This window comes from Sus scrofa, chromosome 10 (genome assembly GCF_054392235.1).
Source record: "Sus scrofa isolate SSC_HxYL_T2T_F1_AM1 chromosome 10, Sscrofa_HxYL_maternal_Yorkshire_Landrace_v2.0, whole genome shotgun sequence".
NCBI lineage: Eukaryota > Metazoa > Chordata > Mammalia > Artiodactyla > Suidae > Sus > Sus scrofa.
The window spans coordinates 72098225-72124563 of record NC_139392.1 but is presented as its reverse complement, the minus strand read 5'-3'; the positions used below and the strand labels follow the sequence as shown (position 1 = coordinate 72124563).

The 26339-nt window shown below is 41.3% G+C and overlaps 2 protein-coding genes across 36 annotated transcripts in view; one reads left to right on the top strand and one right to left on the bottom strand.

The window, feature by feature from the left end:
- RSU1 (Ras suppressor protein 1) overlaps nt 1-26339 on the bottom strand; it is an 883461-nt gene that overhangs the window by 521229 nt on the left and 335893 nt on the right. The window contains exons 10-11 of one of the 34 annotated variants that reach the window (XR_014817925.1): nt 10383-10530; nt 8275-8378 (exon numbers count right to left, since the gene is read on the bottom strand). The exons of 30 other annotated variants lie outside the window; for them this stretch is intronic. The gene's annotated coding sequence lies outside the window, so the exon portion shown is untranslated. Of the gene's footprint in view, nt 1-5973; nt 9251-10382; nt 10531-22427; nt 23746-26339 lie in introns of those variants that run through there. 3 more of the 34 variants (XR_014817929.1, XR_014817918.1, XR_014817919.1) reach the window with 3 other exon arrangements.
- PTER (phosphotriesterase related) overlaps nt 292-26339 on the top strand; it is a 71456-nt gene continuing 45408 nt past the window's right edge. For both annotated transcript variants that reach the window (XM_021064040.2, XM_084978842.1), the window contains exon 1: nt 292-363. The gene's annotated coding sequence lies outside the window, so the exon portion shown is untranslated. The remainder of the gene's footprint in view (nt 364-26339) is intronic.

Genomic DNA, 26339 nt, shown 5'->3' with positions numbered 1-26339 from the left:
ACTAGACAGATGAGAAACCTCTCTTTGCAGGATATTTGGGTGGGTTGGGGGTAGGGTACCCGCAACAGACGCCTGCGCAGAGGAAGTGGGTTCCCAGAGGAGCCGCTGAGAGGATCCTGAGCCTACAAAGCCCCGGTGGGCGTGGCCTAGGGCCCGGGTGGACCGAGGCCAGGGTCACGGGACGCGGCCGGGAGTCCAGAGGGCGGGGAGAACGTTCGACTGAAGGGTGAAGTGGGCGGGGACTGGGGAGACCTTAGAGGCCTGGGACGTTGGCCTCCTGAGGGTAGCCGGGGAGAAGGCGGCGCGCAGCAGAGTGGAGGGAAGGCGCCCGGAGCCGGAGCAGGCGCGGGAGCTGTGGGCCCGGTAGGAAGGGTGGGGTCGCTGCCGAGCTGAGCACATTAATTCCCGCAGGGAGCCCCGGCGGAGGTCCGCCCTGGGGAAGGAGAAACTCTCTAAGGCTTTGGCGTGCTGCTTGCTGCCTTTCCCCCAGTGATTGAGGGTAGCTGCAAAAGCGCGAATCGTGAGGCTGCGCGAGGCCTAGAGGGCTGGCCTGAGCTTGTAGGTAGCTTGTTGCCGGAAGTCGAAAGTCCTGCAAAGCCTGGCTTGAAACTCGAGGCTCACAGTCTGGCTCGGAGAGAGGCCCAAGAGCCCAGCTGCTGGACAGAAATGCTCCAGGGTCGTCGTCGGGCAGCTGTGCTGCGGGGCGGGGTGGGGGAAGGGGCTTCTATTCCACTCTTGTCCTTCTTTGATAAGCTTTGAAATTATACCTCTAAGCCTATGGCCTCGGCTTTCCCCTTTATTTTACCATCGTGGTCTTTCTATTGTAAAGATATTCCAGGAGTTCCCGTCGTGGCGCAGTGGTTAACGAATCCGACTAGGTACCATGAGGTTGTGGGTTCAATCCCTGGCCTTGCTCAGTGGGTTAAGGATCGGGCGTTGCCGTGAGCTATGGTGTAGGTTGCAGACGCGGCTTGGATTCCCCGATACCGTGGCTCTGGCGTAGTAGACCGGCGGCTACAACTGCCATTAGACCCCTAGCCTGGGAACCTTCATATGCCGCGGGTGCGGCCCTAGAAAAGGCAAAAAGACAAAAAAAAAGTAAAGATATTCCAAGTACACTTGGGTGCGGATTTGATCATGGCATTTACCACCACGATGTTGTGATCTTTGCAGATACCTCAGGTGCAGTAACGCCGGGGGTGGGGGTGTTTAGAGATGAGAACTTACTGCTTGTGTAGACATATGAGTCTACTCGACCTTAAATCACCTCTCCAGTGGAAGAAACTGACAAGCATTTACTCCTATCCTAAAGGATCGTCACGTTCATTGTCATATAGAATGAACGTCAGTAAGAAAAGAGCCCGAAGACTTATGACTCCTCCTGGGCCAGTTACGTTTTATTTCAAATGGGCAGTAGGGGTGTAGAGCAGTTATCCTGAAGGCCTGATGTAATTCCAGAAATAGCTAACCCCCTTCAAAAAGCAATCTCAGTGCACAGTGCAAAGAAAAAAGAGATCAGACAACTTGCTGACTTGATAGCAAGATGGCAGCTTACTTTTTAAAAGGATAATTTAAACACAGATTTCACAGAGTGCTACTTCATGGAATTAGGCGTCCAGTTCTAGAGGCTAGATGTTGCTTTATTGCTATAAAAGTGACTAAACTATAATGTAGATTTTTGGAATAAAATAGCAAAATACATTTGCTTGCCATTCCTTGATCTTAGAATCATAATTGGACTACCCAAGCCTATATGTTTTGAACAGTTAGTAAAAGCTAGTCATCAGGGGTCATCTCTGAACTCCCTACATTCTCATTTAATCCTCTGTACAGCCCTAGGAGGTGCTGCGATGTTACAGAGGAGGAAAGTAAGACACAGAAGGGTGAGACCACACTGTTGGAAAGTTTAGGGGGGAAAATATATATCTTTCTGACTCCAAAACCTGTGCTTTTACCCCTTACCACCCGACGTTTGTTTTTCACAAGTGTGCCCTGTGTGTTGCTGTGGCTGTGGGGTAGGCCGGCAGCGACAGCTCTGATTCAACCCCCAGCCTGGGAACTTCCATATGCCATGGGTGCCGCAAGAAGAGAAAAAAAAAGTGTGCCCCGTATCCAGCAGGGCACTGTTAAACTCAAGATACACTATTAGAGCAGCAAGACAGGTTGCTGGTCTAAAGAGATCAAAGGATCCATCCACTAGAGCCTAAATCCAGTTCTGGTTTCAGCTTTTTTGACATTATACAAGTCACTTATCTTTTCTAGACATATAAAGGTAACTGATCTCTAGGTTTTTGGTAGATTCAAAAATCTATAGTTCGTGAAAGTATGATTCTGCTTTTGCCATCAAATGATATTCTTAGTCACAGGTGGTATTGGAATTATAGGGTGATCAAGAAGGGTCAGTCTCTTCATCTGAGAAATGTGTACCTGGGGACAGGCACTGGGGCTGCAAAAGAGAACAGGATAGATATAAAGTCCAGCTTCTTGGACTATATTCTGGTTGGTGGCAGAGGGGCCTGAGAAGGAACCAACTGACATATTAACAAACAGCTACAAACTGTAAGCAGAGGGCTGCAATAAAAGAAAAAAAAATGGAGTAGGAGGCACTACATTAAAAAATATACCCTAGGAGTTCCCATTGTGGCTCAGTGGGTTAAGGACCAGACATTGTCTCTGTGAGGATGACAGTTCGACCCCGGCCTTGTTCAGTGGATTAAGGATCCAGCATTGCTGCAAGCTGTGATGTAGGCCACAGCTGCAGATCTCATTCCACCCCTGGCCTGGGAACTTCCATGTGCCACAGGTGTGGGAGTAAAAAGGAAATAAATTACCCTAAAAAAGAAAAATTTAAATGAAGGGAAAAAAAAATTTACCCTAAAATTCAGCAGGTTAAAACAGTGGACATTTATCCTCTCCCTGGGTGATCATCTTGTACAGTTTATGTAGGTCTGAAATGTGAGTGTGGTAAGGTTGGGTGGTTCTGGCTCAGGGTCTCTCGTGAGGTTCCAGTCAAGCTGTCAACCAAGGCTGTCAACCGTTGTCTCAGGGCTTGACTGTAGGATGTGTTTCTAAGCGCTTTCATGTGCCTGTTGACACACTTAAGCTGGCTGTTGGCCAGCAACTTCAGTTCCTCCTCGTAGGGACGGTCATCGTATCACAGGGTTACTCATGATGTGGCTGCTCCCCAGAGCAGGTGTTCCAAAAGAGAAAGAAAACTCAAGGTGGAAGCCGCAGCCACTGTGATCTCAGAAGTGGCATGCCATCACTTCTGCTGTGTGCCATTGATCACATGGACCAACCCTGGCACCCCGTGGGAGGAAATTACACAGGGGTGTGAACGACAGGTGAACTGGAGTTGTCAGAGGCCACTGTAGAGGCTGCTGACCACAAGGTCTATGAGATGTCCAGGCTCTTGGGTATATTACAGTGGCACTCCCAGGAGAGATCAGGGCTACAGAGAAGTATTTGGAAGTTATGAATCATGATATATGAAGTTGTTGGAAATGTATAAGAGGACCACCCAGGAGGAGAGTAGAGATGGAGAAGGGACCCTGGACCGAGTCCCAAGGAGCCCAATATTTAGAAATAAGTAGAGGAGGAACCAGGGAGGAGGGTGGCCAATGAGGTGAGAGGAGAATCAGGACAGGGCCTCTTCTGGGGGTGACTTAAATGAAAAAAGAGGTTTCAATGGACAAAGTTCCCCCTTCTCCACAAAGGGCAGAAAATACCCTGAATGTGGCTGAAGGGCAAGGAATGTCTGGGGGGAAAATGCAACTTAATACTATTAATTTTTAGTGTGCATGGTTAAATTTTGACTCAGGAGCAAAGAGCAAGAGATGACACTTAGAGTCTTGAAAAGTCTACGCCCTCTCAGTTTAGGGTTTGGCTGTAAGATCCCTGGGATTAAGGTAGGTAGAGAAGCCCTAGGTACGGCTTGTAGAGGTTGCTCTCACAATTCAGCTTGAAGACAAAATAATGAACTATATAGAGTGGAAAGAGCTAGTGATCTCGGAAAATATCCATTCTCACTTTCATATGCTTTAAAATGTTACTATGTGAGGAATCTTTCTTCTCAAATGTCTTAAATACTCCAGTGAACCTTACAGTAACATTGCTGAGAATTCCTTAAGCTGTCTTCTGTCCTAGGAACTTCATTCTATTTTTAATTAAGATACAGTTGATTTACAATGTTGTGCCAATTTCTGCTGTACAGCAAAGTGACTCAGTTCTACACATATATACAAGATATTTTCCATCATGGTCTATCCCAGGAGACTGGATATGGTTCCCTGTGCTGTACAGTAGGACCTTGTTATGTATCCTTTTTAAATGTAATGGTTTTCATCTACTACCCCAGACTCCCAGTCCATCCCTTTCCCTCCTCTTCCTCTTGCCAAACTCCAGTCCAGTTCTTTGTGTCTGTGAGTCTGTTTCTGTTTTGTAGATAGTTTCTTTTGTGTCATATTTTAGATTCATATGGAATTCATCTTTCTCTTTCTGACTTACTTCACTTAGTATGAGAATCTCTAGTTCAACTTCACTCTTAATAGGAGAACCTGAGACAGTTGTCGAATATGTTTTTAATACCCCAAACATGGCCCTGTTCTTCTGTTATTCAGTGGTTCATGTTTTCCTTTAAAATGCTTCATTTTAAAAAGTCATCTCGATGAACGGATCTATAGAACAGAAACAGACATGGAGAGCAGACTTGTGGTTGCCAAGGGGGAGGGAGTGGGGTGGATGGGGAGTTTGGGGTTAGTAGATGCAAACTATTCCATTTAGAATGGATAAGCAATGAGGTCCTGTTATATAGCACAGGGAACCATATCCAATCATCATAGAACATGATGGAAGATAATATGAGAAAAAGAGTGTGTGTGTATGTGTATATATCTATGTATGACTAGGTCACTTTATAGCAGAAATTGACAGAACATTGTAAATCAACTATAATAAAAAAAATTTAAGTCATTTCATTCATAGACATTACTCCATCACTTAGGGGGGAAAAAAAAGGAAGAAGAAGAAAAATAAAATACCTGCTCCCACCTATGCACCTGGCATAAACAGGGGCTGTGGTTCTGATGACCTGTTTTGTGAAAGCACTATCTTGCTGAGTACAATTGCACCTGCCTGCTCCATATGGGAGTCATAAGTGTTATCCATTTCTCTCTCCCCATCCAATGAAGCATGGCCCTATGACTTGCTTTGGTCACCGAAATATAGTAGAGTGACCTGGGTCACTTCCAGGTGGAAGCTTTAAAAGCCAGAGTGACCACCAATTTGCTAGACAGTGGCTGTTCTGTCACTTTGGATCATGGAAGGATGACAGAACAGCCCTCATCACTCTTTGTTAGACATGTGGTGTGAGCCAGAAACCACCTTTTGCTATGTTTAAACCATGCGATGTAGGGATTTGTTTGTTAAAGTAGCAAAAGCTAGCCTATCCTGACTAACACCCCCACGTAAGGTCCGAGCCGCATGCCTCCAGGGACTACTAGTTTGCCATTTACCAGACACCCGGGGAACCTGAGAGTGAAGGAGCTGTAAAAAGTTTGCTATTGTGACCACTATTCCTCTTGACATTTTCGAGACAGCAGGTAGGCTTGTTTCCATGGTGCTCAAGTCACACTTCATGATTTTCATCAAAGGTGGCAAAAAAAAAAAAATGAAATTTAGATATTTAATTACATTCTGTAAAGGCAGCCAATGTTAAAGTATAAAATACATAAAGGCTCAATGCCCACAAGAAATAGGAATTAAGGCTCTCACTTCCATTTTGAAAATATCTATCTATCTAAAATGTTCTGTATCCTTCCACGTTTTCCAATGCAAATGAATGTTCATGGGTTCACTGTAAGGAAACAGTTCTTTCCAAATGTAGTTATGGCAATGGATGCATTTCAGAAATTATCTTTTCATCAAGGGAAACTTGAAATGAATCATCTATACTTATCATTGACTAATTTCTAATTTTTTTTCTTTTTTGGCCTCCCTGTGGCATATGGAGTTCCTGAGCCAGGAATCAAATCCGAGCTTCAGTTGCAACCTATGCCACAGCTACGGCAACACCAGACCCTTTAACCCACTGTGCCAGGCAGGGGATTGAACCTGGGTCCTGGCACCACGGCGGGAACTTCAATTTCTAATTTTTTAAAGCAGCTTCAAGGATACTTTCAGTATGATCTCCTGGCTTTCTTGCTTTGGATCTAAGAGGATCAGACCTAGGTTTTGCTCTCCATGCCCTGCAAAGTGTGTTCCCTCTTTTTCTCTGACTTAAATAGAAGTGGAGCAGGAAGCATTTTGCTTAGGGCAGAGCCATGCTGCATTCTTAGGGATGGTGGCTATAAATCCACTCTCCCTAGAGGTTAACAATCAAAGTTCTCCCCCTCTCTTACTTAGACGAGTGATATGATGATGATAAATTGCTTGGACGTGATTGCCCTGGGCACCAGTGTGATGAATTATGTGGTTCAGGGCATGACCAAAGACTTTCCCTTGTCAGTCGGCCACACCGAATATTGGCAGTATTCATAAATAGCTTTCTGCCAATTTTGGTCTCTGCTTTGCATATTAAATTCTCTGTTTTCACAGGTCATGGTTCCTGGTTCTTAAACATCTCTGCCTTGCCCTGAATTCACTTAGCTAATCAACCTTTTGGTTTTTTTTTTTTTTTTTCCTCTTCCCTACTCTCTAAAAGGGTGGGCTCGTCTCACAGTATTCAGTACGCATGGAGTCTTTCTCCACAGAAACTATTAAAATAATAATTATTAGTCTTTTCCTCTAAAACCACAGTAATAACAGCTTATCTTGCACTAGCTTAATTGGGTAATTATTTACTGTTTGAAAAGCACTTTGAAGAGACTACTGGTAAATATTATTGCTAATTTAAAGCTCCTTGGTATAATTAAAAGTCCACTGCAACAACAGCATCCTTAGTATGGCTGTGTATCAACAAAGATGTCTTTCTCATATCGCTTACTGTTTTCAAAATTATATATGTATTGATTTTTGAAATACTTAAAATATGTTCATGCACTCTCAATGTTATCATGTTCATCTGTCACATTTCTACATCTCATCTACTCTGTTACCCATGTATCTGGAAAGTTAGGTGTCGTTAACCTCGATCTCTAAGAGTTTGCAGGAAATACAAAGTGGGAGCCCCAGTTCAGGGCCATTTCACATCATACAGCCGCTGCCATATCTGATGTGTGTAGGATCTGCTTAACTCCTCTGCCACCTTTCCTATTAAACCCTGACAAATCACTGCAATAATGACTTATTTACTCTGAGTCCATACACCAAGCTGTCACTTCATTGGCATCCACATTTGTCAAAAAGGGTTAGATTATATTGCCTAGGTCCGGCCAGACCCTTCGACAAATTTTCGACTCCCTTCATAGACCCAGTGCCCCCAAGTGTAATGAAAGGCCACTTCGGTAGCTTGAATGACACGACCTCTATTACTGACTGTATTAGTTTGCTAGGGCTGCAAAACAAAATCTCACAGGCTGCGTGACTTAAACAACAGAAATTGATTTTTTCATCATTCTGGAGGCTAGAAGTCCAAGGTCAAGGAGTTGGTAGGTGTGGTTACTTTTGAAGCCTCTCTTTTTGGCTGGCTGATGCCTTCCCTCTCCCTGCATCCTGACGTGGTCTATTTTCTGTGTCCCTATCTCTTATAACTACACAAAATAGTCATATTCGATGATGACCTACCCTAACAACCTCATTTCAATGCAATTACCTTTTAAAGATCCTATTTCCAAACAGTCACAGTCTGAGATCCTGGGGGTTAGGGCTGCAACACAAGAATGGAGGGGGCACACTCAGCCCATAATACTACCTACGCTAATAATCGCCTCTTAGAAACGACCATTTTTGAAGTTCTTTTCTTAGATTATCAAATTTGAGCAAGGCAGCGATCACGACAAATCTTTGGAGGGTCTACTTAGTTTAGGAACTTCTCCTTCACATCACTTGGAGGAGAGCTTTATGCTTGTGACTTAAAAGGCTGAACTAATTAGATGAACATCGAAGTAACGTTATTAAATGAACGCTATCGAGTTTATTAGACTGTTAACCAGAAGATGCACATAGTCGCGGACACCCTGCTCTCTGAACTGCAACCCTCCAGATATTTGTTACAACCTGCAAATGTTTTTACCCCAAACACTCTCTCTGAATAAAAAACATGCTCGGATTAGTCTACATACTTGTGCCATCCAAAAGGGCAGCAGGAGATAAAAGGACACTGCGGTCCAACCTCACCCTTCTCCCCAGAGGGTGACGTCTTCTTGCTCCCGCTCTTGAATGTGTTCTGAATTCCTGTCTCTGTATTATCAGCTGAAAGGTGTGTGAAAGCAGACGAGTCTCTGGAGAAAAAGGAGGAGGCCAAGAGGAAGCTAGATAAGCTGTTTTTTTTGTTTTTTGGTTTTTTTTTTGCAAATTAACGTATGGATTTATTATGATTTTAGTCAAAATCCAAACAGGAATTCTCAAGTTTTTTGCAGGGGAATATGAGGAGTAGATATGTTGATTTTCACATTTATATCATAGAATAAACACAGGGAAATTATCAAGGAAATTTTGAAAATGCAGCTCAGTGAAGTGAACCGCCTTAACCAATAGTATACAAATTGTACAATGACTGAGATAAACACAGAGTGGTACCCTTATATTGTTATGGACAAATAGATCACTGGGATAAAATAGGAAGTATACAGACCCACACTTATTTAAGGGATGTGATATATAATAAAGGAGGCATTTCACATCAATAGGAAATAGATAAGGTCTTATATTGAAGAAATACTGGGAATGTGAAAACTGCAAACACCTCATTCACCATGCATATTAGAGTTGATTCTGGAAAATGTTACAATGTCCTTCTTCAGAACAGAATCAGAGTCTTTTAAAAATTTCCTTTAAAAAATGTCTTTTGCAGTAAATTGATAGTCAGAAATCCTTAGAAGATTGTTATATGGGTTTATAAGTGTATGTCAGTGGTATTAGGGATAATTGGTTGATGGTTTTGAGCGAGCTGCAAACATGATTTTTCCCTTTAAAAACTGTTTTTAGCTGGAATTGTTGATGCTGTGTGATGGATCCATAGGGGTTTGCGATACTGCTCTCCACATTTGTGAACTTTGGAAAATGTCCATATTAAAAAGTTCAAATAAAAGAATTGGTTTTTTTTTTAAAAAAAAAAAAAAAAAGAAGAAGAAATGATGCCACAGGGACGGCCCTAAAAAGCAAAAAAAAAAAAAAAAGAAAAAGAAATTTATATATATAAATTAAATTGTAGCAATATAATTATGGAATACTATAATATAATTATATAAATATATACAATTCATTTCATTTTTTTTTTTTTGGTTGCACCCACAGCATGCAGAAATTCCCAGGCCACAAGAGCCACCCAAGCTGCTTCAGTGATGACACCAGATCCTTAATCCACTGTGCCACAAGGAAACTCCCACTTCTTCGTTTTATATATAAATATAAAAATATATTTTTGTATATATTTATATATATATATTTCTTCTTTATAAATTTATTATATATATTCCTCTGTGTCACAACATTTGATGGCGTCACATTTTCAGGGACAGATTAAATTTGAATAATAAGGTATGCATGCATATTTAAGAGAATACACAAGTAAGTAGGATGTTATTTTCACTACTAGTCACTCCACAAAAAAAGTAGTGTCGCAGTCTTTATCCAGGAAAGGCTACCAGGGTGTCTTTGCTAGTTTTAACCCAGATAGTTTGAGACATGTTTTTATTTATCGCTCCCTGGTCTGTGACCCGTCTGTCATTTCATGAGTCAGCGCTTTTCTACGGGTTATAGAGTTTCCAGGCTGCAGCTTCTCCAAGTTCAGTCTTTCGCGTTAGAGATGTTCCACTCCCTGGCCACAACTGCACAAACCCATTTAACCCAGGAATTCCAGTAGCAGCCCCTCCTTTCCAGTGCACCAGGCCTGGCTCAAGTCTTCTGCCCATGCTTAATATAAAAATGTCCTTCCCTGTTTCAAAGGGGTCTTTACAAGCTGACACTAGGTAAGAAGCAGTCCCTGCCGAGGAATGGTCCTGCAAAGGCCTGTCTCCGGCCTGCCTCTGCCCTTCCCAGTTCTCCCAGTTCCACAGGGAGGAATGGGAACGACCCTGGGCCTCACCTGTGAGCCTGGCTCGTGTTTCTGTGCAAGTTTAAGCCCTGGCATTGATTGCCTTTTGCCTCCTTGCTGCTTAGAACTTGCCCCATTATCAGCCAGAAAAGAACAAATTCCAAGTGCTCCTCTTTCTCCTGTGCTCCTTCGGCAGCTGGGAGCAGCTGAGTGCATAAGTAGTGGAGATCCTGCTGTTTTAAGTACAGACCTGATGGAGACTTTGACCTTTCCGCCATATTTGGCCTGTTAGGGGTCCAGGGAGAGAGAAGATTCCAGCAGATCCAGCCGCAGTGCTTCCTTTTGACTTTCTTCATTCCTCCCAAGCTTTGCCTTTTCCCTTTTCGTCTATCAGTGTGCTTCAGTAGAAAAATTAAAATATTTCAAGCTAAGAGATATAAGTTTAAAATGGTCTCCGTGAAGATTCTATATAGTTTTATAGAATTTCTATTTTCCTATTTCTATTCCTATCTGTTGACTGTCATTGTTAGATTTAGAATATATAAAACAACATGTAGTTTCTGGCATTAGGGGTCCTTCACAGGCCTTTGCTATTACTTATTCTTGCAATAGTGAGGTCAAAATGATTCGTTTCTAAATTTCTTTGCTTTCTGATAGACCAAATCAGAATTGTAAAAGATTTTTTTTTAATATGGGATTTTCATAATGCACTATGTAGGGATACTGTGTTTCATGTGAACCTCCTTCTACTTCCTTATTTTTATTTGTTAGTCATACCTTGGCTAAAATAAGTCTTCATTAATTATTCCTATATAATGTGATGATTTTACAACATTGGCACTAAAGGAGAGTTTCTTTATTTATAGCTTGTTTCTCTAAAAAGAATGATGTCTTAAACTTTAGAGTTTGATTCTAAAAAATTGGAAGGCTTACTAAGTACTTGTACTATGTCTGACCATTAATGTCTTGATCCATATTCTTTCACACCCACCATATAATACCATGGTTTATTTTATTTTATTTTATTTTATTTTATTTTATTTTATTTTATTGTCTTCTTGTCTTTTAAGGGCCGCACCTGTGGCATATGGAGGTTCCCAGGCTAGGGGTCTAGTTGGAGCTACAGCTGCCAGCCTACACCACAACCACAGCAACACAGGATCTGAGCCTCACCTTCGACCTACACCACAGCTCATGGCAACACCAGATCCTTAATCCACTGAGCGAGGCCAGGGATAGAACCCGCAACCTCATGGTTCCTAGTTGGATTCGTTTCCGCTGTGCCACAATGGGAACTCCATGTTTTATTTTTAAATCAACATCATTTAAAATAATATCAACAATTACAGGATCAATAGAAAAGCTGGAGCGTTAGAATTGGATAATAGCGTTCTCTGCCTACTTAGAAGTCAGGATTAGGGAGTTCCCATTGTGGCTCAGTGGTTTACGAACCTGACTAGCATCCATGAGGGTGCAGGTTCAATCCCTGGCCTAGCTCAGTGGGTTAAGGATCTGGTGTTGCTGTGAGCTGTGGTGTAGGTTGCAGATGCGGCGATGATCCTACGTTGCTATGGCTGTGGCGTAGGCTGGCAGCCACAGCTCCAATTCAACCCCTAGCCTGGGAACTTCCATATGCTATGGGTGCAGCCCTAAAAAGCAAAAAAATAAAAATAAAAAAAAAAGTCAGGATTATATTTTTGATGATTTGGGGGGATTTTATGCCCAGAACAGGAGTTAGTTTCACTATAGAGCCAGAAAGAAGAAATGTGTTACAAGACTTTGCAGAAATGTTAAATGCCATTTAATTTTCATAAACTCAGTATAACAGTCATCAGAGTAAATTGATAAATTCATCATTCATTAATATTCATCAAACTTGTCAAATTTGATTCATTCTCATATCATCTTTAAGAGAGTTTGCTATGCTTACCTTTACTACTAATTACTTAACATTTTTTAAATATTAAAAACCTACGGTTTGCCTTCAGTCTCATCCTAAACAATAATACTCATGAAATCACAGGCTTGTAATGTTCACTACTTTTTTTTCTAAAACACGGTAAAATAAATAAATACTTGTTTAAAACATTTTATAACACTTATATATCACTTAAAATTAGTTTGAACACCAGTGGAATATATATCACACCTTCTGGAAACATTGCCAAAAAAACAAGCAGATTACTGACTTTTTAAAATTATTTCAGTGTCCACTAAACAATGAAATAATTCTTGGTTGTAAAGTTGGCACAGAGTCATTTTCATTTTTTTTTTTTTTTTTCCTTTTTAGGGCTGCACCTGCAGCATAGGAAGTTTCCAGGCTAGGGGTCCAATCAGAGCTGCAGCTGCAGATCTACGCCACAGCTGTGGCCACGCCAGATCCAAATCAAGTCTGTGATCCACACACAGCTTGTGGCAATGCCAGATCCTTAACCCACTGAACAAGGGCAGGGATCAAACCCTCATCCTCATAGACACTATATCAGGTTCTTAACCATTGAGCTGCAACAGGAACTCCCAGAGTTATTTTCAGAATAGGCTCTATATTTGTACTGTAACAACTAGAAAATATGAAAACAATAGAAATGTACATACATATGTCTGTGTATATATCTGTGTCCACATACACATAGATAACAGATCACTTTAGCTGTTATTTGGGAAAAAGTCAAGCGTTTTCCAGTTATTTAGAGAGTCAGCCTCATTCACTGAAGGGCTAATAACCACCGTTATTTTACACTATTTTACTCATAGCCATAAGCAATATAGAGAGTGATCATAAAAAAGTAATCATCTGGGTTGTGAAGTATTTTCCATTCATCTATTAGTAATAATCTGAAATGTATAGTAAAGTAAATACTGTACTATGGTTTGTTACAGTATGGTTTACTCTGATGGGAGATCAGAAAAAGAATTAGAAAGGTATCCATAGTTTTTACCCTCCTCGTATAGCAATGCTCTGCCTGATTTTCTGCTACATGAATATCCCTGTTTAACATTGAAACAGGAGTTCCAGTCGTGGCTCAGCCGGAGTTCCCATCATGGCTCAGCAGTTAACGAACCCGACTAGCATCCATGAGGACGTGGGTTCCATCCCTGGCCTTACTCAGTGGGTTAAGGATCTGGCATTGCTGTGAGCGGTGGTGACAGCTCACAGATGCTTCTCGGATCCTGTGTTGCTGCAGCTGTGGTGTAGGCTGGCGGCTCCAGCTCTGTTTGGACCCCTAGCCTGGGAACCTCTCTATGCTGCAGGTGTGGCCCTAGAAAGACAAAAAAAAAAAAAAAAAATTGAAACAAAGTGAACTCATGGGAAGCGACTGCAAAGCTAATTTAGAGGCTGTGTAATGCCTCTTCTCATAGAATCAGAGAAGCTGTATCTGGAAGGCACACTAGAAACCACCTTGCTAGATTCCTTTGTTTCAGTAATGAGAAAACAGGCCCACAGACCAAGTGATCTATACCCCCAAACACGCCTTGAGCACAGCAACTTTCCTTTTAATAACATTTATGTAGTTGGTAAACTTCCAGTTTTCTTCTTCTTGTGGAAAGGGTGATATTTTCATGAAGTATTATGCTGTCCCACCTGGGTGCATTCTTCTGTTTTTTGAAGTGCAGGAAGTTGACATTCATTTTTGGTGGCACTTAAGATGTTTTATAGCTTCTCACTTTTGTTTCTCTCAAATAAAAGATGAACCTACTACGTATTATCAAGAATGATGCCTGTTGCCTTTAATACATTTGAATGAGAGGGAAACTGGTATTTTTAAAGCAGCATCCAGATATATTTTCCATAATAAATAAAATTTCTGGTTTTATGGTTAGTGCCCTTGGATTCAAACATCCCAATTTCTGAGGGTTTTTGTTTGTTTGTTTGTTTGTTTTTTACCATTTTTAAATTCTAGTTGATTTACAATGTTGTGCCAATTTCTGCTATACAGAAAGTGACCCAGTCATTCATATGTATATATTCCCTTTTCTTTTTTTTTTTTTTTTTTTTTTTTTGGTTTTCTTAGGGCCATATCCTTGCCATATGGAAGTTCCCAGGCTAAGGGAATCAGAGCTATAGCCGCTGGCCTTCCTGACAGCCACAGCAACTCTAGGGATTAAGACCTACACCATGATCCGAGCCTCGTCTGTGACCTACAGCACCGGCCACAGCAATGCCAGATCAGTTCGAGGCTAGGGATCGAACCTGTGTCATTATGGATACTTGTAGGGTTTGTTACCACTGAGCCATGATGGGAACTCTCTCCATTCCCTTTCTGATAGTATCTTCCATCACGGTCTATCCAAAGAGACTGGATAAGGTTCCCTGTGCTGTGCAGTAGGATCTCTTTGCTTATGCTGATTTTTTAATCTGAGGGATGTCTCATCACCATAAAATAAAAAAGATAATCAAATGTAATAAAAGTAAGTTTTGATATAAATTCATAATGAAAAATGTATGAAATGAGCTACTGTGAAGAAGAGGCCAGGACGTGGGTGTTTAATTTCATGTGATGCCTGAACAAGAACTCAAGGAAGAATAGGGTGGCAGGGACCAGAGACTTCACCTATGAAATTAAAAATCACTTCTAAGGGAAGGAGAGCTAATTTGGTTTATCTAATAAGTTCGTATTGCTCCACAGCTTGTTGCGATAAAAGCCACTTAGAGCACTTAGAAAGCACATCTGTATCCTCACTGTGTTCCAATTAAAAAAGTGTTATTACTTCTTTTTGGAAACAGTTCTGAGATCTCCCAGGCACACATAATTTGGGAAAGGGAAAATGAGGAACTATTACCCTTCCAAGTGCTGTCATTTGCCATCACCGAGAAGGCAGGCACGTCTTCCGTGATACAAGAAGAGATGTTGCCAGTTGGTATTCCTCTGCTGCTCATGCTACTGGAGAGCCCATCTTCCAAATCTGCCCCCATAGCAGCAGCCCTAACCTGTGCCTTCTCTCCAGTCACAGCAAGTGACTCCTCCATCCGTAAACACTTATAGAATGCCAGCCATGGGCCAACTAAATGCTGGCTGTGACGTGCTTCTCACTTAAAGTTGAGCAGAGAGGATTCCTTGAGCGTTAGGATCATCCATTGGCAATTCTCATGTGGTGTCTCCTGAGAGTATCGGGATGAGAGGCCCCTCCCACGAACGGGGTACCCAGCCAGGCTTCGCAGCATGGGCTATTTGTCACTGACTTAATAGAGTCCCGTTACATTGTGGCTTCACACCAAGGGGAGGGTCGGGGGCTGGGCAGTGCTTTTCTGAGTCTTGATCTGATGATTGGAGAGAACACCTCTGGCTCATCCCTCTCTTAGCAATGAAGATCAAGGTCCAGCTTCCATGCTCTGCCCTGAAAGCGGCAGAGATCAGAGCAGAGTAGAGATTTCATGCCCACAACCTCTTCTTGTCTCATCCTTGGGTGGGACTGTGGCTGTGCCCACTTCTAGTGTCTTTGGTGGCCTGCCTTCTTCCCAGAGTTAGTGACTACAGAGATGCCAGCCAGACTTATGAACACTGGACATCATTTCTGCCATAGAGTCTTTGACCCTTTATTCATTGGCAAACATTTTCTTTGCAGGAGCACCTTGCTTGGTTGCCCTTCTAGGTATGGAATGCCCATTACTTCAAAATTAGTATGAGAGTATTAATTGCATTTACCTACATGCTGCATATGATTTTGCTGTAAACCCAACACAATGATAAACTTCTTAAAGGCAGGGAACAGGTCTGCTTTTCCTTTCTCTACCACAGAGATGGACTAACCGCCTTTTTGACTATGAATGTGAGTCCTAACCAAACAAAGAGAAAAACAAACTGAAGCAAAAAAACAAAACAAAACAAAACCTTGCATTTTGTGCAAGACTCTCTCTTCCATCAAGGGCCGCAAGGCAAACCCTACTGCCACATGCACCGACCCCTGGAGGAGTGAAATGTTTTATTGCTGAGCATCACTTTTTTAAAAATATCTTTAAGCTTTCCTATCACAACAACATGACTCCATCACAATTAATCTTATATAGTAATGCAGTGACAATGAGATGATTTCTCTAGAGAATCTATGCTAATACTATTAAAATGCTCTTACAATGTCAAAATGATTGCAGTGGAAGCATGTGGGGACTGTGCTTATGTGATTATGATATTATAGTGATGGGTGATTACCATAGGAAACTACTAATTCAACTCTGCAGGGACTTGCATTATGAAGCCATTATAACATGAGATTATAATGACACAATAACTTGGATGCACATCCGTGATGTGAAAACTAAAAGCTAATTGGAATGCAAGTAGTATTTCCATTAAATTGTAATTAAACACTGAAGGCAACGCTTGTTTAAATTTAAGACGGAGACATACAATCCAGAAATGAAAACGGTGGGAAAGAACGCCTGCCAAGAATAGGAATGGTTAGAACCATTTACAGCTCTGCCCTTTAGTACGTAGGAGGGGTGAAAGCCTGCCTCGAAGTGGCCTCCCCAGACTTTCTTCCTCTCTGCTGGTCCTCAAAAGTAACCAAAAACCGTAGCAGAATACAAGAACCCTGGATCCTGTTCCTGGTTCTATCACTGCCATGATTTAACATTTTAAGCCTTTCTTGTTTCATTTTTGAAGTGGATATGTTAATACCTTGCTTCCTTCCACACCAGAGACTAAAGCAATTTCTTCCACTAAAAGTAATCTTTTCCAAAATACAACAAAATTAATCCATGTTCACAATCAGATAAAGGAGAAAAAGAAAACAGCAACAACAAAAAATCTACCCCTTGAAATGATCTGTCTTAGTATCTCTGGGTATTTTCGTTCAAACTATTTTCTATGCATAGAATATACATTTTTTGTTCAAAAATCTGTATTATACAGTACTCTAAAAACTTACTTATTAAATTCTCCCCGACCCTCCAAGTTACAAGATCTATTTTTTTTTTTTTTGTCTTTTTAGAGCCACACCCATGGCATATGGAGGTTCCCAGGCTAGAGATCTAATCAGAGCTATAGCTGACAGCCTATGCCAGAGCCACAGCAACACCAGATCTGAGCAGCGTCTGCTACCTACACCACAGCTCACGGCAACGCCAGATCCTTAACCTACTGAGCGAGGCCAGGGATCGAACTCGCAACCTCATGGTTCCTAGTCGGATTTGCTTCCGCTGCACCATGACAGGAACTCCCAAGATCTATTTCTTATCCAAGAGAATCTGCTATATAAGTTTTTGTTTGTTTGTTCTTTATTTATTGGCTGCACCCAGGGCAAGCAAAAGTTCCCAGGCCAGGGAACGAACCTCACCACAGCAGTAGCCAGAGCTACAGCCGTGACAATGCCAATCCTTAATCCACTAGGCCACCAGGAAACTCCAAACTTGTTATTCTTATCCATCCCTCCAAGTTGCAAGATCTATTTCTTATCCAAGAGAATCCAGCTGATAAGTTTTCATTTGTTTTTTAAAGGTCAGCTCAAGCTGGATGATTTTACATAGGACCCAGGAAACTATATTTTGCTATGAGAGAATAGTATATGGCAGGCTTTATGTTCTGCATTTATCAGTTACAGGATGCGTCTAGAGGAAATCTTTGGGATTATCAGCAACACTCTTAAGTACTTTAATAACACTCATCTCAGAATTTCTGCTGTGGTGCAACAGGATCTATAGCACCAGGACGCAGGTTTGATGCCTGTCCCCGCACAGTGGGTTAAAGGATCTGGTGTTGCCACAGCTGCTGCATGGGTCGCAACTGCAGCTCAGATCTCATCCCTGGCCTGGGAATTCCATAGACCAAAGAATGGCCAAAAAATAGAAAAAAGAAAATAAAACAATGTTTAAAAAATCTTATCTCTGTTTAGTAATAAATAGTGCATTTGATAAGTCCTAGAGCTCCAGCTTTTTCTTAACTGATAATTACTCTATGGCTTAGGTCAACATAAAGGTAGATCATGAAAAACTAGACAAATTTAGGAACTACTGAACTTATCAGTTACACCCCTGCCTTAGCTTGTTCTGATGGCATAAGGACACACAGTAGCTAATATATACTCCCTCCTAATTATGATTCAAAGCAGTTATTACTCCTGGGTTTAAATAGCCTTAAGATGAATTTTTTGTTATTAAGTATTTAGCTCACATTTAGATATGCTGGATGCATTATCGTTACTTTTATTACCCCTTCATGCAACAACCAATTTAGGTAGATACGCTTAAATTTCTCAAGTCCTAATTTTAATAATTAGGAAAAGGGAAGCAGTGCACTTAATGCCTTGCTCATGCCATGCAGTCCACAGTGAGTTGGGATTAGACTGTCTGGTCCTGGATAATTGCAGCGTCTTCCTTAGGCCAGTGAGGGGCCGTCCCTCAAATAGTACTTCCACATTAATGGACACCAGAATAACTTAATGTGGTGTTTATAGTACACATCTACATGGTTCAATAAAAGGAGAACTAGACTGACAAGTTGGGAGACTTGGGTCCTGGTCCAGATTATCTGACCTTCACAAAATAAGGCTTCCGTTTTTTGCATCTAAAAATGAAGCCTTTGGAGTGCCTGTCATGGCTCAGTGGTTAACGAACCCGACTAGGATCCATGAGGATGTGGGTTCGATCCCTGGCCTCACTCAGTGGGTTAAGGATCCGGTGTTGCCATGAGCTGTGGTGTGGGTTGCAGACACAGCTCAGATCCCACGTTGCTGTGGCTGTGGTGTAGGCCGGCAGTTGTAGCTCTGATTGGATCCCTTGCCTAAGAAACCTCATGTTCCGCAGGTGCAGCCCTAAAAACACAAAAAATAAAAAGTAACATGTCTAGTCACTTATGATGGAGCATGATAATGTGCTAAAATAGAATGTGTACATGTATGTGTACCTGAGTCACCATGCTGTACTGTAGGAAAAAAATTGTATTGGGGAAATAACTATTAAAAAATAATAATAATAAAATAAAATAAAAATAAACATGAAGCCTTTGAATTAAGTGACCTCTGAAGTCTCTTCCAGCTCAGAAATTGTGAGGTCATGGAGTTCCCTTGTGGCTCAGTGGGTTAAGGACAGGGCATGGTCACTGGAGTAGCTTAGGTTGCTGTGGGTTCAATCCCTGGCTTGGGAACAGGGCACAGGTTTGACCAAAAAAAGAAAAAATTCTAACGTCAAATAGTATGTAGTGTTAATTGAAACTTTCATATTTTCATTATAAATGCTATGCGTTTTAATATTTCATATTAATAAGCTATTTATTTTACTTGCTTTAAAACCATTAATCTAAACTCAAAACCACACCCTATTTAGATATACCTAATAATTTGATATGTTTTAGCAGGCTCGCAATTTGGGTTAAAAATGTCTTATTTAGGAAATTAATTAAAAATATTAAAGTTGCAGATATAAATCATCTAAAGAAGAGATTAAAATTATCGTCCTCTGGTATACCTGCAGCGTTGTTAAAGTGCAGTTAGAACTACAGTGAAAGGTAATTCCTGCTTTATAATTGTTTAAGCATATATATAAATAGTCGTATTGAATAATAAATTTATGACTTTCAGCGAGTTCTTTGGAAGGAAGTAATACCAATGGCTGAGGTGCCAAATGCAAATATAATGCGAGACAACCTTTCTAAGTCTTTTGGGGTCCCTTATTTTTATGAGGAAAATAAATAAACATTATATTCCCTTTATATTTAAATGCATATACATGACTAGGGATTAGTTAATTACAAATTTGTTCGTTAGCTGCTGGAAATTTTCCTAATTTTGCGAGGCTTATTATCTAGAGAATTTAGAATTCCATTAGAGCATTGTTTTTGTTTTTGTTTTTCTGCCATCTCAAAAGATTGGGAAGGAGTGATTATTAGTCTATAACCCATATAGTTATTACAGATTTGCCCTTGGTCCCACTGTGGTAAATCAGTTTTTAGGAGTCGAAATAAGCTGTTTGTTACTTTATTTTTAGTACATCCAATACTAGTCTTTTCCCGCAAAGAGGTTTCTGTGTCAGGTGGCACACTCTCCTAGGATCAGGCAAAATTTATTATCTTGCCTTCTTGCCTAGACCCATCAGTAAAGATGATCTTTAAAGCAATTTTTCTCAAACTTTAGGGTCCACAAATTCTCCATAAATGTTTTGGCTTTGTGTCTCCATTTTTGTGATAATCTAAACAACTGTAAGCATAGCCTGGATCATTATAACCATCTTACAACCATTGCCGTAGGATTTCATTATTTCCACCTCCATTTGTTTTTCAGACTTCAACGACAAGAAATTATTACCTAAAACCAGACAGAATCTATCCTGATTTTTTTCCCCAAAATTGGGATCTTTGTTTCCCTGGGAGCCATAACTGTGTCTTCTAGGATGTCAAGAGGTAGAAGAATGAAAGAGAGCAGCCACAGTCTGCTCAAGTGGTTTGGGCCCCTTAATTTCCTTCATAGGAAGTGAATTTGGTTTATAAACTGGATCATATATGCTAACTACATGTCTGTTTTTCAAAGTCTGACTAGCTTCTAGACCCCTTTCCTAAGTGTCGAACCTTATAAGAGGCAGGACTCAGTTTTCTAGTCTTTTCCTTGTTCCTAGCCCTTGCAGTATGAACTGTCATTAACATACCAACTCCTCTCCCATCATACGGACCGGTACCCATTCCTCTCTCTGGTAAGAGAGACTGGTACCCATTCCTCTCTCTGTTGCCGAGCGAAGCATAGGGATGTGGGGAAGGCAGCTATGAGAGAATTCAGCCAAGCTTCCGATAGACCAGCCAATCAAAGCTAAGAGATTGTATCTCATGATACATTGGGATTCTGGTCCAGTGCTCTTTTGCAAGAAAAAGGTGATGTGTATTTGCTTTGGTGCATATTTTAGGTGTTTCTTAGTAAGAAGCGCTGGTTGAATTTTTTTCCCCACATCTATGGCATATGGAAGTTCCTGGGCCAGAGACTGAATCTGGGCCGCTGCTGCAACCTATGCCAGCTGCAGCAACACCAGACCCTTTAACCTACTGCGTGGGCTGGGGAATCAAACCTGCATCTTCGCAGTGATCAGAGCCACTGCAGTCGGATTCTTAACTGACTGAGCCACAGAGGAACTCCAGCAGTGGTTGAATCTTAAAGGACAAACCTCAGAGGTCATGGTTCTTATACTATATTTAACGGCCTCCCAGGGGATTCTTACAGAGCCTAGGGCAGTGTAGTCTGCCCTCAGTGAAAATGGAAGATAGCTCATCATCCTTATCTATATAAACCCCATTTCCTCATTGGTGAAATGGGAATAATAATAAGAAATGTAGGTTTACTCTAAGAGTAAGTCCTATGGTCCAGGCTTCTAGCTGGATACTCTTTGGTGACTCACCTTCTGCTCATCCCTGGCCTATTTCACAAGGACCTTAGGAGATTTAATTAAAGTGTACAGAGTGCCCTGAGCTCTTCGGAGAAACACATGGCCTTACTGTAGATCATCCTTTTGATAGTCCATAATCTCTTGAAGGTAATGAAACCAGCAACGTAGAAAGCTGGGGCTTCAATATAGTTAGAATGACACATTCATACCATGTTATATTAATAGTGCTCATCACTATGGGTTTGAGAGTTGAGTTCAGTTCCTGGGAACTTTTCTAATGGTTCTAAGTATTTTGATTTAATTTTTTCCCACCAAGATGTAACACGTTTGAGAGGAGGTCAAGGGGTATTCAAGGTATGCTGTTTTCAGTCAACACTGAAGACCGTATAATTCTGGTTTTGAACTATGATTGTAAAACATATTGTACACAGATATCATTTTAACTTTGTTAAGTTAGAGGGAGGAAAAAAAAAAAAAAAAAAAAAAAAAGAATGCTTATCCAGGATTCCTTTCCCCTGAAATGTACTCCTGCTCTTAAGTCCCTGAGGAACAATGAAAATTCTCTTTGGTTTCCGAACTCATCTCCTGGCCTCCTGTCTCCAGCATTCAGCCTATACCCACACTGCCCATTTAATTACCATCCTAATACAGGTATCGGCCTCTGGGGCCAGTCCAGTCTGTATTTTCTACTACAGATCTGCCGTGTGGTCCACACATGAGCCTCTAAAGACTGTTTGCCAACTCCCAAAATGTGACGTTCACCTTTCCTGGCTCAGCCCACCTGGCAAAAAGCCTCTTAATGTCCTGTAGCCTTGCCTAAATGCCACCTCCTCCAGGAAGCCCTCCCAGCCCCTCCAGTACTGTTGAATGTTGTCCATATAATTCTCCCCAGAACACTTGATTCAGGCCTCTTTTCTAACATTTACTGCATTATGCTGTATATCCCAGCTGTCCCACTAATACACAGAAAATATCAATCTCACACTGGATGCTCACCATATATCAGGCACAGTGTTGGAATACTTTAGCTTCCTACAGCAGGAGTGCTCCTTTTCCATCTTTGTTTCCCATAGTTTTCCTCCTTGGGACATAGTAGATCCTCAGCAAACATGTTACATCTAATTGAAATGTATTCAGGTGGAATTTGTGGATGTCTGGAAAGCAGGATTTTTTTTTTTTTTTTTTTTTTGGCAATCCCGCAGCATATGGAAGTTCCTGGACCAGGGATCAGATGTGAGCCACAGCTGCAACCTATGCTGTGGCAACGCCAGATCCTTTTAACTCACTGTGCCAGACTGGGGATCAAACCTGCATCCTGGCGCTACAGAGATGCAGCCGATCCTGTTGTGCCACAGCAGGACTGTCGCCTCCCTATGCTCTGAGACTTGAAAGCCCACGTTATCCCCTCAAACCTATCAATCCAAACTTCTTTTCTGAATATGTTGAGAATACAACAGCTGAAGCCTGGTTACAAGCCTGTAAAGAGGCCGCAGAGCTAATGAGAACATCAGATTGCTTTTGGCTGAAACTGCACTCCGTAGGTGTGGAATGGGAGGGTGGAAAGAACTCAGACTGTTCATTGGATGAACAGACTTCTGGAGCATCTGCTTCTTGCCGATAATGAACATCGCTCAGTGGTGGTGCCTACTTCTCCGTGTGTGGGAAAGGAACTGAAGCGCTTATCGAAACAAAACTAGTTATGTGTATGACTCCACTTCCTCAAATGTGAGTGGTGTTTCTCATACAGGTGTCCAGGTAGACCACAGGTCATGTTCTAGAAGTCTCTACAACAAGACAAGGAGGGTCAGAATCAGGTGGAGAGTCCTCTTACTCTCCTTGTCCTTTTTCTGCCAGACTACATTTTTCACTCCAAGCAGGCTAAGCCTGACAATCTAACAGCATATATGGGGCACTGATTCTTTTTAAGTCTGAATTAGCCAAACAAGACTTTTCTAAGACTATTCACTGTGTGGTCTCCAAAATAATGAGGATAGATAGCTAGTGATTTTTAGATAGATAGTGATTCGTGCAATGGAAAGGTTTTCTGGAATGCCAGGAAAATTATTTTGAAATTAAGCTGTCTTAAAAAGAAACCAGGAGTTCCTGTTGTGGTTCAGTAGGTTAAGAACCCAACATAGTGTCCATGAGGATGAGGGTTCAGTCCCTGGCCTTGTTCAGTGGGTTAAGAACCTAAGCTGCAGCATAGGTCGCAGATGGAGCTTAGATCTGGTGCTGCAGCAGCCGTGGCATAAGCCTGCAGCTGTGGCTTTGATTCAGCCGCTAGTCCAGGAGCTGCCATATGAAGCAGGTACAGCTATAAAAAGAAAAAAAAAAAGAAAAAGAAATTAGTATGTATGATATACATTTAAAAAAGTATCTTTAAGAATAACTTGTTTTATTCCTTGCAAAGGAATGGCTGCTGCTATGAATCATCTGCTGTAATTTTACTAAGTATTTTTAGTTTCCTAATTTATAATTGGTTGCAAAAGTAAACAAGACACATAGAGTATCTTTTGAGAGTTTGGAGTGAGGAGATAAGGGAAAGTTGAAAAAGAAACATGACATCAAAATCCATAACCTCCAAACTTTTGGGAAAACATCTTTCCATGCTTTTAAATAATTTTTTTGGTCTGATTTAAGGAAATAATACAATGTGCTATCAAAAGGTTGTACTATGACCTCAAAATGACCTATTATCAGATATACATTAATAAATATTCCAGGAAATATTTTTTAGCCCTTTTTGAACAACTGTGAACCTGTTCTTTTCTGGTCCTGATTCTACTTCCATTTATAGTTTCCTTGCTTCTGGCTTTAGTATTTGTTTCCTTTATGCTATGTGTCTTTTGTGTAAGTTACCTCAAATTCTTTTCTGAATCAGGCTGGATTAAAATAAGGAAGCATATAGATAATAATTAAGTACTGCTATGTACTTACTAGGGCACTCTTAGGGCTCAGGACCAAGAGACAAGACAATGACTCTGCCGTCAAGGAGCTCAAAGGAAGATGGTGAGACATTCACACAAGGAGTGAGTTTCAAGGGTTACCTCTGAGCTTTGAGAACACCCCTACAGGGCATCCAACCCAGACTGCTTGAGCAACAAGGAGAACCTCAGGAAAAGCTTCCAGTTAGAAATAATGCCAAAGCTCCAACCTGAAGGCCTGCTACAGGTTAGCCAGGAGAAGAAAAGGGCGGAGGAGGTGGAGTGGGACTAGGCTGGGTTTGTTAGCTCAGAAAAAAAAGAGCAGAAACACATTCACAGACCTTGAGACAGGTGCAAACATGGTAACTATCTCCCAAAGGCTCTACCTGCCCAAGCACAGGGTCTTACACATAACGGATGCTCAGTAAATATTTATCAAATCTATGATAACTTTTTTTTTTTTTAATGGGTGGAGAAGCTTGAGGTTCAAGGGTTAATTTGTGGAAGGTTCTGCAGAGAGGCTGATTAGGATAGGAGAGAAGGTTCCCCCCCGCCGGCTGTACAGCATGGGGATCAAGTCATTCTTACATGTATACATTTTTCCCCCACACTTTGTTCTGTTGCAATGTGAGTATCTAGACATAGTTCTCAAAGCTACTCAGCAGGATCTCCTTGTAAATCTATTCTAAGTTGTATCTGATAAGCCCAAGATCCCAATCCCTCCCACTCCCTCCCTCTACCCGTCGGGCAGCCACAAGTCTATTCTCCAAGTCCATGATTTTCTTTTCTGTGGAAAGGTTCATTTGTGCTGGGTAGTAGATTCCAGTTATAAGTGCGTTGTGACCAGGAAGGGTCCAGGAGAATGTATTGAAGACCAAGTCTAAGGTGCCCTTAGAGCCAAACAAGCTTGAATAGAGAAGGCTTCTGAGGAAAGGACACTAAGTTGAGAATTTTGCCAAAAAATCAGTGGAAGGGGCAGGAGGACAACACAAACTTTAAAGTTTGTAGGAAGACCCTCAGGTGGAGCGTCTGGCATCTTTGAGTAGCTGAAAGGCCAGGGACAAGAGAGGGCAGAGAGAAAGGGGGATGTGGAGTGAAATGACTGGAGAAGCAGAAACGCCGCCAATGCTGTGCCTTATAGGTTATGCCAAGTATTTTGGCAATGGGAAACTTCCAGGGGATTTTAAAGCAGGCAAAGGCATAATCAAATCTGTTTTTTCAATATCTCGAGTCTATGGAGAAAAAATTGGAAGGGGATCCAGTAGATCAATAACTGTGTTTTTTTCATCTTTCTTATTGTTTTTTCTGTTAACCTGCCAAAGGATATTAGCCCTCCTGAAAAAAAAAAATATATTTTCTATGGTTTTGTCCTTATATGGTTTATCATTACTGAAAATTTATATCGTTTGATCCCTCTTTTTCAGCTATAAATAATTGATGACCCCTATTTCATAATTTCTGACACTTTCCAATGAAATGTCTTATTGACTACCCTGCACCTGCACTCCTAACCACACACAGCAGTGTGGACCATAGTGGGATCTTGGTCCTTGAGTGGCTTGACTGTGATAAATTTTACTCAGGCAGCTGAACCTTCTCCAAAATTCTCACTGGGCTCCAGGGTTTCAAGTAGAGTCAAGTTCAGTCCATGAAGGACTCGGTCAAAGAGCTTGAATTTAATCAGCGCAAACTATAGCCACTGCAAAGGCATGTAATTTGATCAGAAGTATTTGCACATGAACAATATCAAATCTCAGGCATGACTGGCAATGAGCAATTCAGTGATAAAGAAGAATTTGAAATAGCTCTTGAGTTCATAAATCTTTGTTGGTATGTCTTAATTGGAGGATTCAAAATCTATACTCTGTTATTTTACAGGTGACAATAGTATAGGCGTTGGATATGTTTATACTGGTTAAGACTGACCGTTTCTCATTTTACTACCTTTACTGATATAAATGAAAGAGATATACATACAAAACTA